Here is a 14,832-nt window from a genome sequence, read left to right as displayed (position 1 = left end):
TACAATAAAAACTTTGAAAAAAGGAGTGAGGTCAGAAGGCAAACTTTTCCTTTCCTCTCAAACATACATTGTAAGTACCACCGAAAGTTCTAATAATATATGCAACACCACCTGGTTTCAATATACAGAGAGTCTAAGCAAGAATGATGAGTACCAGAGATCCACATGGGTCAGACCCAGAGCAACGCTCCAGGATTCTGGAATCTACCCAGTCTGTTATTCACCCCGACCCCTGTACCCCTGAGCCTTTGCCCTGTGAAGTTCACTGCTCTTTGTCAGATTCAAATCCAAGTAGCTCTATTGTCTCACATTCCAGGCTCACGGTTTCCTCCTGTCTCAAGGTGTATAATCCGTACACAGAAATCCAAGCAGCTCCAAACAGATTTGCTCAACTTAGCTACTCCTCACATGACATCTCCCCAAGCTAGGCTCCAGCTTAAACTCTGTACAGGAAGTTGCTGTTGCTAGCAAAGAACTCTCACCCCCTCTGGACTACTCTGCTGCTGAAGTTCTGGTCACCTGGGTCCTGTGCCTTCAACTCTTCCAGCTTCTTGGCAGTTGGCAATCCGTCACTGTCAGTTCCTGGGGTGCCCTCACAATCACTGGTGGAGTACTTTTGCAGCTCTGATGACCCAGAGCTCCAGCAACAGGTGCAAAGCTCTCCTCCGGGACCAGATTCCTTCATTTTTTCCCTTCTGTCTCCTTGGTGTATCTATACAGTGAGTGTTTTGATTCTATTCCTCTCCAATCGGTGCTGTGACCCCTGCCTTTGAATGAGCCTTCACCCCTTAGCAACGGCAAAGAGTCTGATACAGTGTGGCCTACAGAAACCAGCTTCAAGGTATCCTTAGAGCCTCGGAGCTGCTAGAGCATTGGGCAAGCCCAGATTTCTTAAGGACTTTTTGATCCTGCTTCGGTTTCTGCCCCACCGTGGGGACTACATTGGGGCCTACATCAGAGCTTTCAGCCAGTCTGGAAACTTAGCAGGATTCTGCAATTCCTCATATAAATACTGGACTTGCTCCCATGCTTCCCATGTTAGGGCCCTGGGAGAGGGCAACTGGCACCTCCATGGGCCTCCAAACTTTCTGGGGCTTAGGATGCTGGGGTTGGAAGAGGGCCAATGGCAGAAGCCATGCGGAGAAGCAAGATGGGGGGTTGAAGAACCCAGCCCTCTTCTCTCTGTTGGCTAGGGCAACAAAGACCCGTCTGTCGTCTCGGTCCTTTTCTGTACACTACCCCAGAAATCTACTGCCTAGAAGAGCCTGTGATCCGCCAGACTTTCTAAACGGGGGGTGGAGTACGTCAGGGTGAGGACCCACAGTCCAAAGAGTGCTGAACGCCTGCCCAGGTGCCCCAGACAGCCAGACGCTGCGTATGGGCTCCACTTCCTGAAGCTCCCTCTCCGCCGATGCCCAGTGGGAATTGGTCAGCTGGGGGCAGGTACAGCCCGACCACTACCCCAGGGAACCAAACCCGCAGCGAGGGACTGTAACACAGACACAGCCTGCCCAGCCAGAGGCTCAGAGTTACCCTCATGTGGACAAAACCCTGACTTTGGGGCTTCAAAAGGATGTACAAAACCTCTATGGAGACACTCAGGACATAAAAGGAGCCCCAAATAAGTTATATATGACAAGCTCCTGAATTAACTTCGATTATTATAAAATTTCCCAATCTTCTCCAAACTACGAATTCGACATGGTGAAGAGCAAAGAAGAGAACTTGAGTTACCAGATATCAATGCCTGAAAGGAAGTAACTAACATTTTAAAAGCACTGGGTCGACTAGTGCTTGTTAACCTTTCCTGCTCGTAGGAATCTCCTGGGGATCTTGTTAAGGGCGGCTCCTAATTGAGAAAGTATGGGATGCAGCTTGAAATTCTGCATTCCAAACAAGCTAACCAGGGGATGCTGATGCTTTTGGTCCCTGGAACACACTTTGAGAAGCAAGGGAGTAAATAATTGAAAGAACAGAATAGAGAGCCCAGAAATAAACCCATGCATTTATGAAAGCTTGCTATACAGCAAAGATGGAATAGCAGATTAGCAGGGTAAGTGAACTATTTAATAAATTGGATTGACCCTAGGTCCTTATAAGAGGGACATAGGAGTGTCAAAATGAGGGAGAGATTTGAAGGCTCTGTGTGGTCAGCTTTGAAGATGGAGGAAGGGGCCACAAGCCAAGAAGTGGGTTCTAGAAGCTAGGAAAGGGGCGCCTGGGTGGCGCAGTCGGTTAAGCGTCCGACTTCAGCCAGGTCATGATCTCGCGGTCTGTGAGTTCGAGCCCCGCGTCAGGCTCTGGGCTGATGGCTCGGAGCCTGGAGCCTGCTTCCGATTCTGTGTCTCCCTCTCTCTCTGCCCCTCCCCCGTTCATGCTCTGTCTCTCTCTGTCCCAAAAAACAAACAAACAAACAAACAAAACCAAACGTAGAAGCTAGGAAAGGCAAGGAAACTGATTTCGCCCCTAGAGACTACAGGAGGCATACAGCCCTGCCCACTCGTTGATTTTAGCCAAGTGAAAGCCATTTGGGGCTTCTAACCTCTAGACTATAAGGTAATAAATGTGTTGTTTTGGGCCACTGAGATTGTGGTAATTTGTTACAGAAGCACTAGGAAATAAACACATCATATAACAAAGGGCACCATAAAACAACGTGAAAAGATAGGCCACAGATTGGGAGACTTTTGCAAAGGGTACAGCATACAGGATTAGAATACAAGAATACAAGGCAAACTACAAGTCAATAAAAATGGGGCAAGTGGCCCACTGGAAAAGCAAGCAAAAGATAAGTACAGAATTCACAGAAGAGGAAAGCTCAGTGACCAAGAGTCATAAGATATGCAACCTCACTAATAATTCTGGAAATGCACTTTCGAAAGATGAGATACCATTTTACAGCCATAAAATTGTTAACATTTTGGTAAAGCCAAGTGTAGATGAGAATGTGGAACAATGGAAACTTTCATAAAAATTCTGACAGGAGTGAATATTTTTGCAATGACTTTGGAGAGAGCAATTTGGCAACATTTAGTAAACTTGAAGGCACTTGTACTCTGACTCAATAATTGCACCTGTAGGTATTTCATTGGAGACACTATTACATGTGAGTACTTGGGGAAACTTACAATACTATTCAATAAGGCATTTTTGTAACAATAAACAATTAGAAGTAATCTAAATATCCTTCAAATGGGCAAATAGATGGATTGTGGTATATTTCCACAATGGAATACTACACAGCAATTAAATTGAATGAGTCAGCACTTCCTCTCTTACCTAACTATATATGTAATTAGGCCTTAGGCTGTTTTCCGGTCTCTAGTGTCTTCTCCATTTCTGTACAACTGGAAGATCTTTGAAAATCTGGCCGTGTCTTTACCTTAATTAAAATTCGTCGGTGGGTTTTTTAGAAGTAGTTTTATTGGGGTGTAATTGGTATACCATGAACTGCAGATATTTAAATCGTGCGATGTGTTAAGTTTGGACACATGTATAAATATCACCATGATCAAGGAAGTGAACATATCCATGACACCTAAATGCTCCCTTGTGTCCCTTTGCAGTCTCTCTGCCCTCCTCCTCCAACCTCTCTCATCTGTAATCATTGATCTGCTTTCTGTCACTACAGATCAGTTTGCATTTTCTAGAGTTTATTATTAAGCAGAATCAATCCAGTATATAATAATTTTTTGTTTTGCTTCTTTCACTTAATATAATTACCTTAAGACTCATCCATGTTGCAGTGTAGTTCATTCCTTTGGATTGCTAAGTAGGATTCCATTGTGTGGATACCCTACAATGTGTTTATCCGTTCGCCTGCTGGACATCTGGGTTATTTCCAATTTTTGAGTGTTACAAATAAAGCTGCTATGAACATTGTGTACAAGTCTTTATGTGGAAATCTGGTTTCTTTTCTCTTAGGTAAATTCGTAGAAATGGAATGGCCGGATTAAGTGGTAGGCATACGTTTAACTTTTTAAGAAACTACCCTAGTGGCCGTACCATTTTGAATTCCCATAGCAAGCTTCAGTGAGATTTAAGAATGAGATCTGGGGCACTCGTCAGGCCTTGGAAAAGGGCCTCTGCAGATGTAATTAAGTTAAGGATCTCAGATCATCCTGGATTTAGAGTGGGGTTCAAGTCTAATGACAGATACACTTATAAGAGAAATGCAGATGGGGAGACAGTGACAGAGACAGAAGAGGAAACAGAGGCAGACTGGGGCTATGCTGCCCAAGGTAAGGTATACCTGGAGCCCCCAGGACCTGGACCCTACCTGCCGGGCCACAGCCTTGGGCCCTTGCCCTCCTCACCGTACCCTCGCCTGTGCGCCTCGCCTGCCCTCTCGCCTGTCCTACGTCTTACTTGTACCTGTATTTCCTCATCTACACCATGCTCTCTTACCTGTGCTCTGTCTTCCCACGTGTGTTCTGTCCTTTTACATGTCCCCAAAGTAAGTAGCTCTCTTGCGAGGTTCAGGAAGGGCGAGACTGTTGGCGTGTAGTTAACCTCTTACTCAACTCACGGTAATGACCTTATGGCCCCAGCTGGAACGTAAGCTCTCTGAGAAGGCGGGGAACAAACATATTAAACATTTAAACTCCTAACACCTGCATGTCACGTCTAACTAGCCTGTCGAATCCTCACGAGAACCTTGTGAGTAGATATTTTTATCTCCGTTTCACAGAACGCTAAGCTCAAAGAGCTTGTCACTTGCCCAGCGTCTCACAGCAAGGACTCACACAGAGCTCCAGCTGGCCCCCAACTCCAAACTTTCTGTGCCCTGGCACTGGGGAAGTGACTGCCCGGTCCCCTCCCCTGAACTCCCTAGCTCGTTTCCTCCAAGATGATAGGTGCTGGATAAATGTTTGCATACTGCTGAAAGTCGTTTATCCTCAGCCAGCCTGTCCATTAAATAGTCATTGTATTCATTTTCCATTAGAACCTCATCTGCCCGAAGCTTAAAATAGGATTGGAAATTTGCTGTGTTTGACCTATGTTCACGCATTAGCATAACTTATCAAACTAGAGAACTGAGAAGCTCCTGGATGCTGAGCGTGGGAAGGCCGAGGGAGCTCACGAAGGCCACAGGGTCCCAGGAGCACTGGGAGGAAAAAAGAGAAGGGCTCAGAGACGAGGCAGAAGAAAATGAAGACAAAGTCTTTCAGAGCAGAGTGAAAAGAGCCTCAGCCTTCATGGAGGGATCTTGGACTCAGACCCCAGCTGTGCCACTCACCATCTGGGAAACCTGGGCAAATCGTAACGGCCCGTACCCTCTGCTTCTTCCTCTGAAAACTCTCAGCGGCCTCCAGCCCCACTGGGGTGACAACAGGAATTCTCACGGGATGAGATGTGTGAATCCTGCTTGTAAAGAACCAAAGGGGTGGGGCGTTTACAGTGCTCCAGGTGATGTGACTTTTTCTTCCTTGCTTTGGATTCAAACTCTCAGTCTGAAAGATGGGATGTTGTGAAATTGCTTTAAGTGCTTTGAGGCAGGGGCCGTCTTTACATTCCCCCATCCCCTGGGACCTAGAATGGCGCCTTGCCCAGAACAGGTGCTCAGGGACATCTGCTTGAATGGATAATGAATGAACGAGTTGGGCTCAAAACTGCTCAGGCCATGGCCCTATGCAACTATTACTATCGTGCTCCCTGACCTCCTCTCAAGGGTCCTCAAGTGGCCTTCGGGCCAGCAGCAGCCACTTGGGGATTATGGTAATAGGCGAGAGCAGCTGGTAGGAATGGGGCGAGCATGGTAAACAGAGTCAGGTCAGCCCCAGCAGGAAGGGGCCCCTGAATCACCTCTTAGCTGGCTACTAAAGACCCAGGGTTGGTGCAGGAAAAGTCAAGCACAACTGGGGAAGAAGGCAGTGATCTGAGCATAAAAAGAAGAAGGCGCGTATCCTACGACTAGATACAAGCGAAAGCAACAAAGAGAAATAGTAATGGGTCCTGATCAAATGGCTTCTTAAAAAAAAAGGACTTCTTAAAACACATAATGCATGGGGCGCCTGGGTGGCTCAGTCGGTTGAGCTTCCGACTTCGGCCCAGGTCACGATCTCACCGTCTGTGAGTTCGAGCCCCGTGTCGGGCTCTGTGCTGACAGCTCAGAGCCTGGAGCCTGTTTCAGATTCTGTGTCTCCCTCTCTCTCTGCCCCTCCCCTGTTCATGCTCTGTCTCTGTCTCAAAAATAAAATAAAACATAAAAAAAATTAAAAAAAAACACATAATGCACACACACACCCCCAAATTGTACTTATTGTTACTCTAGATGGTGATAGAGAGTAAGATTGTGTTTGACGTTGGGGGCTTAAAATAAAATGTTTCCTTTGTGTGCATGTGTGTGTGTGTGTGCGCGTGTGCATGTGTGTATGCTTTCTCCAGATCCCAGCAAACATTGTGCTATGTTTCCATAATGGTGGTAGTAACATACTGCTCATTTCTAGCTGCAACTTTTGATGACTTTTGACAGCAAAAGCACTGCTCCTGGTCAAGGTGAGAGAGTGTTTGGTTACCATCAAAAGAAAAGTTGAGACGGATTCTTACAAGGGGTTGAATAGTAGCCTCCCAAAAGGCATGTCTGTGTCCTAGTCCCTAGGACTTGTAAGTGTTACCAATTTGGAAAAAGGATTTTTGCAGATAAAATTGTCTTAAGAACCTTGGCGTAAGATCATCCTGGATCAGTTGGTGAGCCCAAATCAGATGACCAGTGTCCTTATACTGGAAGGGCAGAGAGAAATTTAAAACAGAGGAGGAGAAGACATGAAGAGGAGCAGGTGACATGAAGACAGAGATGGGATTGATGTGACTACAAGCCAAGGAATGACAAGGATCGTCCACAGTCACTGGCAGTTAGGAGAGAGGCATGGAAGGGATTCGGTTGCAGGGTCTCGGAAGGAAGTGTGGTCCCGCAAATACCATGGTTCCAGACTTCTGCCTCCAGACTGGGACAGAATAAATTTCTACTATTCTAAGTCATCTAGTTTGGGGTAGTTTGTTACAACAGTCCTTTGAAATGAACAGAAACCCAAGATCCTACCTTTTCATAGATGTTTCACGTGAAAGTTATAAACACCCACACGTCAATCCAAATTCCAGTGATGTGAAGTCCCCATGGAAGCTCTAGCCAGCTTCTCTGAGCTCAATAATCTCTCAGAGTACTTCCCTGGGGGGTCCCTAAGCTGCTTGACTCCCCCATCAGAGCTCTGACCCTTTTGCCACATCGTGGGTCCTGTACAACCTTCCCCGGAAATGTGCTCAGCTGAGCCCCACACCCCGGCTTATAAGGATGTTGAGTACTATTTCCCATCTACCCAAGTTCAAAGACTCTAGGGCTTAGCAAAGTCTTAAAATGCATCAGAAATCCTCACAGTGGGGGCATGTTGACTCTGGTTCTGGCCGGGAAAGGCTGCCTTTGTAGCACTGGGCTTGTACCAGCGTGAAGGACTAGCCAACCACACGCCGAGTGGTTAGATCTAGTATATATTTCTGACAAGACCTGCCTGGGCAATCGGTGAATGGGATGCCCTTGTGTTCAAATTTCCTCCAATCTCCCTTCCAGAGCTTCCAACTCTTGAAAGATTCAGGGCCTCACCACTGGTCTGATCTTCCCTCTGCAGGGTCCATTCTGCTAACCCCTCTCACCGCTTCCACAAAATGAACCTGTCCCATGTCTGTTGGTCAGGCCTTTCTCCAATGCTAAGGGACAGTATCATTAATGCATTAATTAGGTCAGCTCAGGAGTTTAACAAATTTCTCATGATGGAGACCAGATGGAGAGAGGTGGGTTGGACAGTGTAGCCGTGGGTGGATTCATAGTTGGCTGAAGGCTCGTACCCAGAAAAAAATCCCTGGTCTTCTGAAGGGAGGTTTTTTTTTTGTTTTTTGTTTTTTGTTTGTTTTTGTTTTTTGTCCTTGGCCCAATCCTAGTCAACATTTTAATCAAGAATTTAAATAAAGTCAAAGAGGCAAGCTTATCTAATTTGCAAATGACCCAACCCTGAGCAATATAGAAAATATTTGTTCACATATTGTTTTTTCAAAAAAAAAAAAAAAAAAAAAGCAATGATGGACGAATAAATCTGGATCCATGTAACTTCTTTCACTTGGTTTCAGAAAATAATCCACAAAAGTAAAAAGATAGGTTAAAGCACTTTTGAGAGAGAAGATTTAGTGGCTCTAGTTTATTTTAAGCTCAATATGAGTCAACGGTCTGAGGAGAAGTTTCTAAAAGGACATAAATTTAGGTTGCATTTCTAGAATGTACAGGTCTGGATCCAGGATGGTGATCGTTTTGGTATGCTCTGCACTGTCAGAACATGGCTGCAATTATGAGTGTGGTTTTGGATATCATGGTCGACGAGAGACACAGCTCATTGGCGGGCATCTAGCGAGATAAGTCAAGGTTGGGATGAGTTTAAGGTTGGGATGAGTTTGCTTGTCACCTGAGCAAACTTGCTTTTTAGTCCAGAGAAGGAAAGACTCGGGCATATGTTACGTATCTTCACAGACCTGAAGAGCCATCTGCTTAGAGGGGTTGGGAGTATGGGTTGTTGGGGGCAGGATGGGTGTTGATATTCTGGGCAGCTTCAGAGAGCGAAAAGGAGAAAAAGGTAAGTCTGAAAGGACCAGATTTGGTTTCGTTTCTAAGAATCAGAGTTGTCCCACAACAGGGTGTTCTCCTTTGTGATGAGATGACTCTCCCATCCTTGGAAATCGTCAAGCAAAACTATCATTGCAGTAATCACCAGGGTGGGCCAGACTGGAATCACTGGCTGGCTGGGGTCCTCTTCCACCTTTACCACTAAGGATATGTCCCCTCAGAAGCCACATGGTTGGTCCAAGAGGATGGCCCTTCTAGATGCCAGGTGGCTACTCCTGGTTAAAGTCTCAACAGGCATTGTCACTGGTTACCATCTCTAAAGAAGTTCTCAATGTCCTTTTCAACGAATCTCTTGAATAATATTATATTACTTATATATAGTGTTTTATTAGGATTATTATTTGATTTCAGGTAAAAAATACCCAAGTCAAGCTTATAGGGAAAAAAGGGGAATTTTTTTCATATAACACACATAATTTGCTCATGTGGTTCTAGAGGACAGGAATGGAGCTGGTGTCAGAAACAGTGGGTTGGAGCCTGCCTCGCTACCTCTGAACCCAGCTTCCTCTGTTCAGAACCCAGGGCTGCAAAGAATCCCAGGCAGCCTTCACTCCAGCCGTTACACCGGTAGAACAGAGGTACAAGCACTTCCTAGGGAAGAACTCTGATTGGCTTGGCCTGGGTCATGTATCCACTCCTTGGACCAATCACGGTGGCCAAAAAATCCTGGGGCCTGTGATTGGCCAGACCTGGGCCGCTTTCTCACTATTTGGGCCCAGGAGAAAGGACTGCGATCGGTAGCCAGAATCACACAGATGGGTAATGGAAAGAAGTTGCCAGGTGGAGAAAACAACAGGGTCCATTACTGGGCTTCAGAGTTTACAGAGCACTTTTGCACACATGATTTCATTTGATTCTCACTCCTCCTTCCTGTGAAGAATGTGGAGCACGTGGATCATTTTCTTTACCATTTGTTGCCACTTCGCCTTACAGAGGCAGTTGGTCACCTATTAAACAAAAATAGTTCGAATTTCTTTTTCTTTTTTTTTTTTAAGTTTATTTATTTTGGGAGAGAGAGAAAGTGCATGGACGCATGAGTCGGGGAGGGGCAGGGAGCAAGGGCGAGAGAGAGAATCCCAAGTAGGCTCCGCACTGTCAGCATGGACCCCCACACGGGCTGGGGCTCGATCTCACAACTGTGAGATCATGACCTGAGCTGAAATCGAGAGCCTGACGCTTAACTGACTGAGCCACCCAGGCGCCCCAGTATTTTGAATTTCTTAACATTGTCACAGGAAGGATAGATCCATTGAATGTCCTTTATTGTCATCTGATACAGTTCTTGTACGGTGCCAGCTCAAGCTATTTCGAGAACTCCTGACGGTAGAAAACTCCTTTTGGAGTTTTCTGATAGCAGGTCCCTGGGGAGTAGCTTACATCAGACGAAAAGTGGGTCAGTAGGCTTCCTGGGGACCCACCTTAGAAGTATAGGTCCTCCCCCTCTTCCCCAACTCTTCCCTGGCTCGCTCTTTCTTAGGAAAATCAGACGCCATTAGGAAAATTAGGCAGGTATTACTTCAAGCAGAGCTGAGGTCGGCGACAGGCCCCTTATTCATGCATTCATTCTTATTTATTCTTTTGTTTATCCATGCATCCATTCACTCAGACACACCAAAATTGTATAGGACACCTGTATGCTGATTAGTGGTTAGACAACGCAGTTTTAATAAAGAGCTCCCAAAATAGGGGGCACCCGGGTGGCTCAGTCCGTTAAGTGTCCGACTTCGGCTCAGGTCATAGTCTCACAGTTTATGAGTTTGAGCCGTGCGTCGGGCTCTGTGCTGACAGCTCAGAGCCTGGAGCCTGCTTTGGATTCTGTGTCTCCCTCTTTCTCTGCCCCTCCCTGCTTGTGCTCTGTCTCTCTCTCTCTCTCTCCAAAATAAATAAACTTAAAAAAATCTTTATGGGCACCTGAGTGGCTCAGTCGGTTAAGCATCCAACTTCAGCTCAGGTCATGATCTCACGGTTTGTGGGTTCAAGCCCCGCATGGGAACCTGGAGACTGTTTTGGACTCTGTGTCTCCCTCTTTCTGTGCCCCTCCCCTGCTCATGCTGTGTCTCTCTCTCAAAAAATAAATAAATACACATTAAAAATTAAAAAAAAAAGAAAAGAAAAAAGAGGTCCCCAAATAGAATAACTTAAGAGAAAAAGTGGTTTATTTGTTTCTCATGTAAGTGTGTGGGATGAGCTGTCCAGGTAGTGGTGGGGCTTTGCTAGGGACCCAAGTTCCTTCCATCTTGTTGCTCTGCCCTCCCCCGGGGTACAGTTCTTGTTTTCTACGTCTGCTCCCCAGCCCATGGGAAGGAAAAATCACAAAAGGGGTGAGCTACTCCGTTGTTAGGAACGTGAAGTGGAAACTCACCTCATTTCTGCTCTTAACCCATTTGACAAAAACCACATAGGGCCATGCCTCGCCGCAAAGGACTCGAGAAATGTAGCTAGGCAGCCACGCACTTGGCCGAGATTTACTCATAGGAAGAATGGGAGAATGGGTGGTTGGAACAACAGCAGAGTCTATCACGACCTGCTCTGCCCAACTCCGTGCACTACATAGGATGGAATGGAGTCAGCCTCGCTCTCAGGTGGCTTGTTAACTAGCAGGAAAGAAATGCCTTGTCCCGTAGCAGTAACACGACGCCATGTGGAAGAAGGGTCATGGGAGTGGGGCAAAGAACGTAGAAAGTTCACAGGAGGAGGGATGACTGCTTAGATGGGCGACCGAAGGGGGCGGCATTTCAGCTGGTCGGCCGGGGCTTGAAAGATAGGTCTGAACCTGAACTTGAACATGAATGAGGACAGCAGGCAGAACAAAGAGCAGTTACAACTGTCCAGTGAAGGGCAGATTCTCACGTGAATGAGGGACTCCTCAGCCACCCTCTCTCAACAGTTCTGAACACATCCCCACACGTTCGCCATTTTTGTCCCCACCTGTGATAGCGTCGGCGCATTCTCGGTATCCTCCTTGGTCCTGGAAGACACAATGCTATACAGGTGCTCAGGGTATTTTTCCAAGTGAGCCTAGGCAGCTCTTCCTGGGGCCACCTTTCATCCCTTCTGAGTGAGACGGGCCGCAAGGCCTAAGGAGACAGGCCGGGCTGTGAGTCAGAGCCCAGAGACCTGGAGTCTAATAACTTAGTAATTGCAAACATTTTTGGAGCCTTGCCGTTTACAGAGCATGCCAAATATAGAATTTTCTTTCATTCTCGTCTCAACTCAGAGGGGCGGCTAAGTGAGACATCAGCTATGAAAATACTTTGAAAAATTGGCAGTGCTGCGGAATGGAAAACATCACTACGGAAACGCTGACATCTTATGATTTCGAACTCCATTGATTCCGAATTTGTGGTGATTTGCACAAGGGTCCAGGCTGAAAATTATCTTTATGCTCGCTCTACCTAAAAGGATTTGCTAAGCAAATTCAGAGTGTGGCCAAGACGACTGGGAGACATTTACAACCTACTGAGGACAACCGTTTTCGGGGATGATTGTAGCACTACTGTTAAAAATACTGTGCTTCAATTAAGTTTGCACAGTGCTCTTTTCATTCAAGTAGGTCTGGCGGGACTTCTACAAGGCAATAAAACTTTGTTAGCCATTTGTTTGAGGTCCTGAATATTCTAAAGAGTACAAACATTGCGAAGCAAACTAGTTTGGGGCCTCACAGAGAGAATTTAAGTGTTTAAGAAAAGGCAGGACTGGGGCGCCTGGGTGGCTCAGTCGGTTAAGCGTCCGACTTCGGCTCAGGTCATGATCTCACGGTTGGTGAGTTCAAGCCCCGCGTCGGGCCCTGTGGTAACAGCTCGGAGCCTGGAGCTTGTTTCGGATTCTGTGTCTCCCTCTCTCTGACCCTCCCCCGTTCATGCTCTGTCTCTCTCTGTCTCAAAAATAAATAAATGTTAAAAAAATTAAAAAAAAAAAAAAAAAAGAAAAGGCAGGACCATCACTTGGCCAGGATGTGGAAGAGGAGATTCTGGTGCCAGTCTGCAGTTTGGATTAATTTTGGCAGTGGAGGCTCTTCCTCTTCCTTTCCCTTGAAATCTCCATAAAAGCTCAATCAAGCAGAAGCACGCAGAGCAATTCCGGCTGAAGTCAGAGTGCCTCCTCTCCGTTCCTCACTGCGACCCTGACTCATTCTCAAAGCACCTTTGACCGGGTGCTGAAGAGCCCAAAACCTTGATGATGTTTAAGATCTCTTTGAGTCCTGTGTCTATAACCTGATGGAAAGTCACAGTCAATAGCGGCCAACATTTATTTGAAACTTATGCTTTGGTAGGTCTATGCTAAGTGCCTGCTTGCATAGATGAGGCCACTGCAGACACCGGACCGTGATCACACTGACAATACGTGGTGGGACAGAGACTCAGGCTGGTCTCATGGTACATAGAACATGGTTTTATAATCATCGCTCTTACAGATCACGCCTTAGTACCAACATCCCCCCTCTCTGTTTGGTTGGACATGACTTAATGGGCTTATGTTTTACATTTGTTATAATTTATGTCCTTACAAAACTCAGAAGTCGAGGACCCCCCCCCCTTCTCAACCACATCCTCTGAAGCCTTAATAAGAGAGCACGGTGACGTGGCCATGTCCCCAGGAGCTGGGTGTTGAAGTGGACAAGAGCCAAGGAACTCAGCAAGCATATAAATATATATAGTGTTTCAAAGTGGATGCATATTTGCTGTGAGGGGGGTGGGGAAAGATGCAGAAAGAGACATTTGGGATGAGTGTAGGGCAGATTGAGCAGTTTATGGAGTTTAAATGTGGTTATTCTATCTGAAGGTCATTCATTCATCAGACATTTATTAAGCCCCATCCTATGCCAGGCACTGGGCTAAGTAAGTGTTGGGGATACAGAAAAAAGATGAGTCCTCTTCCCCTCAAAGGAAATGACTTGTTAAGAAAAATTAACATTCAGGGGCGCCTGGGTGGCTCAGTCGGTTAAGTGTCTGACTTTGGCTCAGGCCATGAACTCTTGGTTCATGGGTTCGAGCCCCATGTAGGGTTCTGTGCTGACAGCTCAGACCCTGGAGCCTGCTTCAGATGCTGTGTCTCCCTCTCTCTCTCTGGCAACCCCTCTCCCCACCGCTCACACTCTCTCTCCCTCGCTCTCAAAAATAAGTTAAAAAAATAACATTCAAAGAATAAGAATAGTGGAAACATGGGCAATGAGCCATCAGAATGCAAGTGGCCGTGGGTGACTAGGACTTACTGCAGGGCTCTGTAGGGCACATCTGTCCAGTGTTTTGCTACGGTAACAAAGGGGCAGTGATCCCTCTTCCTTGAAGGGTAGGAGTCGAAAAAGACTTCATCGGTAATACTTTAATGAACCTTCATGATGACGCTGCAGTCGTCTTACAGACAGAGGTGATTTGGCCAAAGGAGAGAGGTCACCGGGCTCCCTGTGCAGCCTCAGGCGTCCTGGGCTATTGGCTCTTGCAGCAAGTATTTAGAGAACAGGTCATGATTGATTAGAGGATTCAGAGGCTGTTTTCTCACCTCAGATACCCTCTCACTTTTGCAGAGGGAGGCTGCCTTCTATCCGTGCTCAAACTCCTTCTGGCCGAAGCATCTAGTATTCTGGCCACCTGGGGCACTGCATTCCCAACCCACAGTTCCCTGTTTCTGTGACAGGAGAGAAGCTGATGTACAAGAAAGGTGGGGACTGTTGGCTCCCACAGGGTAGGATGTAGGGAGTGGGTGACGGGTCTGAGGGGAGAAGACCATCTAGCCATATGGGGATTTGCACGCCCCAGGTCTGGTACCGAGGACCAGCCTGTCGCCAGCAGGACCACTGCATGAACTCTTTTCAAAACCCAAGAGGTCGCTGTCTTGCCTCCTTAGAATTTCTCTTAAATGACTTGAGTTTCAAGAAACAGGATCTCACTCAGTTGGCTTCGGTTATGAGCCTTATTTCTATGCGTGGGCGTGGCTGTAAAGACAACCGGGCTCCCGTGGGGACTCAAGTGGTATGCAAGGCTCCACCAAGGCCACAGGGGGCACAACAGCCGGAACCACAGAGTACTAGCATACCCTCTGCCCATGTCTCCTCCATGGCACAACATCATGGAGGCCACCTCCCCCCGCCCCCCCGTGCTGCGGCTAGAACACCTGTCACACTCTGCCGCCCCACGACTTCTGCTGCGTCAGGCCCCCTGCTGCCTCCA

General features: G+C 46.8%; 1 pseudogene; it reads right to left on the bottom strand.

Annotated features, from left to right (window-relative positions):
* Positions 1-436: 436 nt before the first annotated feature.
* Positions 437-1,539, bottom strand: LOC102949437 (annotated as a pseudogene).
* Positions 1,540-14,832: the final 13,293 nt, after the last annotated feature.

This window comes from Panthera tigris, chromosome C1 (assembly GCF_018350195.1).
Source record: "Panthera tigris isolate Pti1 chromosome C1, P.tigris_Pti1_mat1.1, whole genome shotgun sequence".
Lineage (NCBI taxonomy): Eukaryota > Metazoa > Chordata > Mammalia > Carnivora > Felidae > Panthera > Panthera tigris.
The sequence above is the reverse complement of the archived record's forward strand: the minus strand, read 5'-3'. Positions and strand labels throughout refer to the sequence as shown.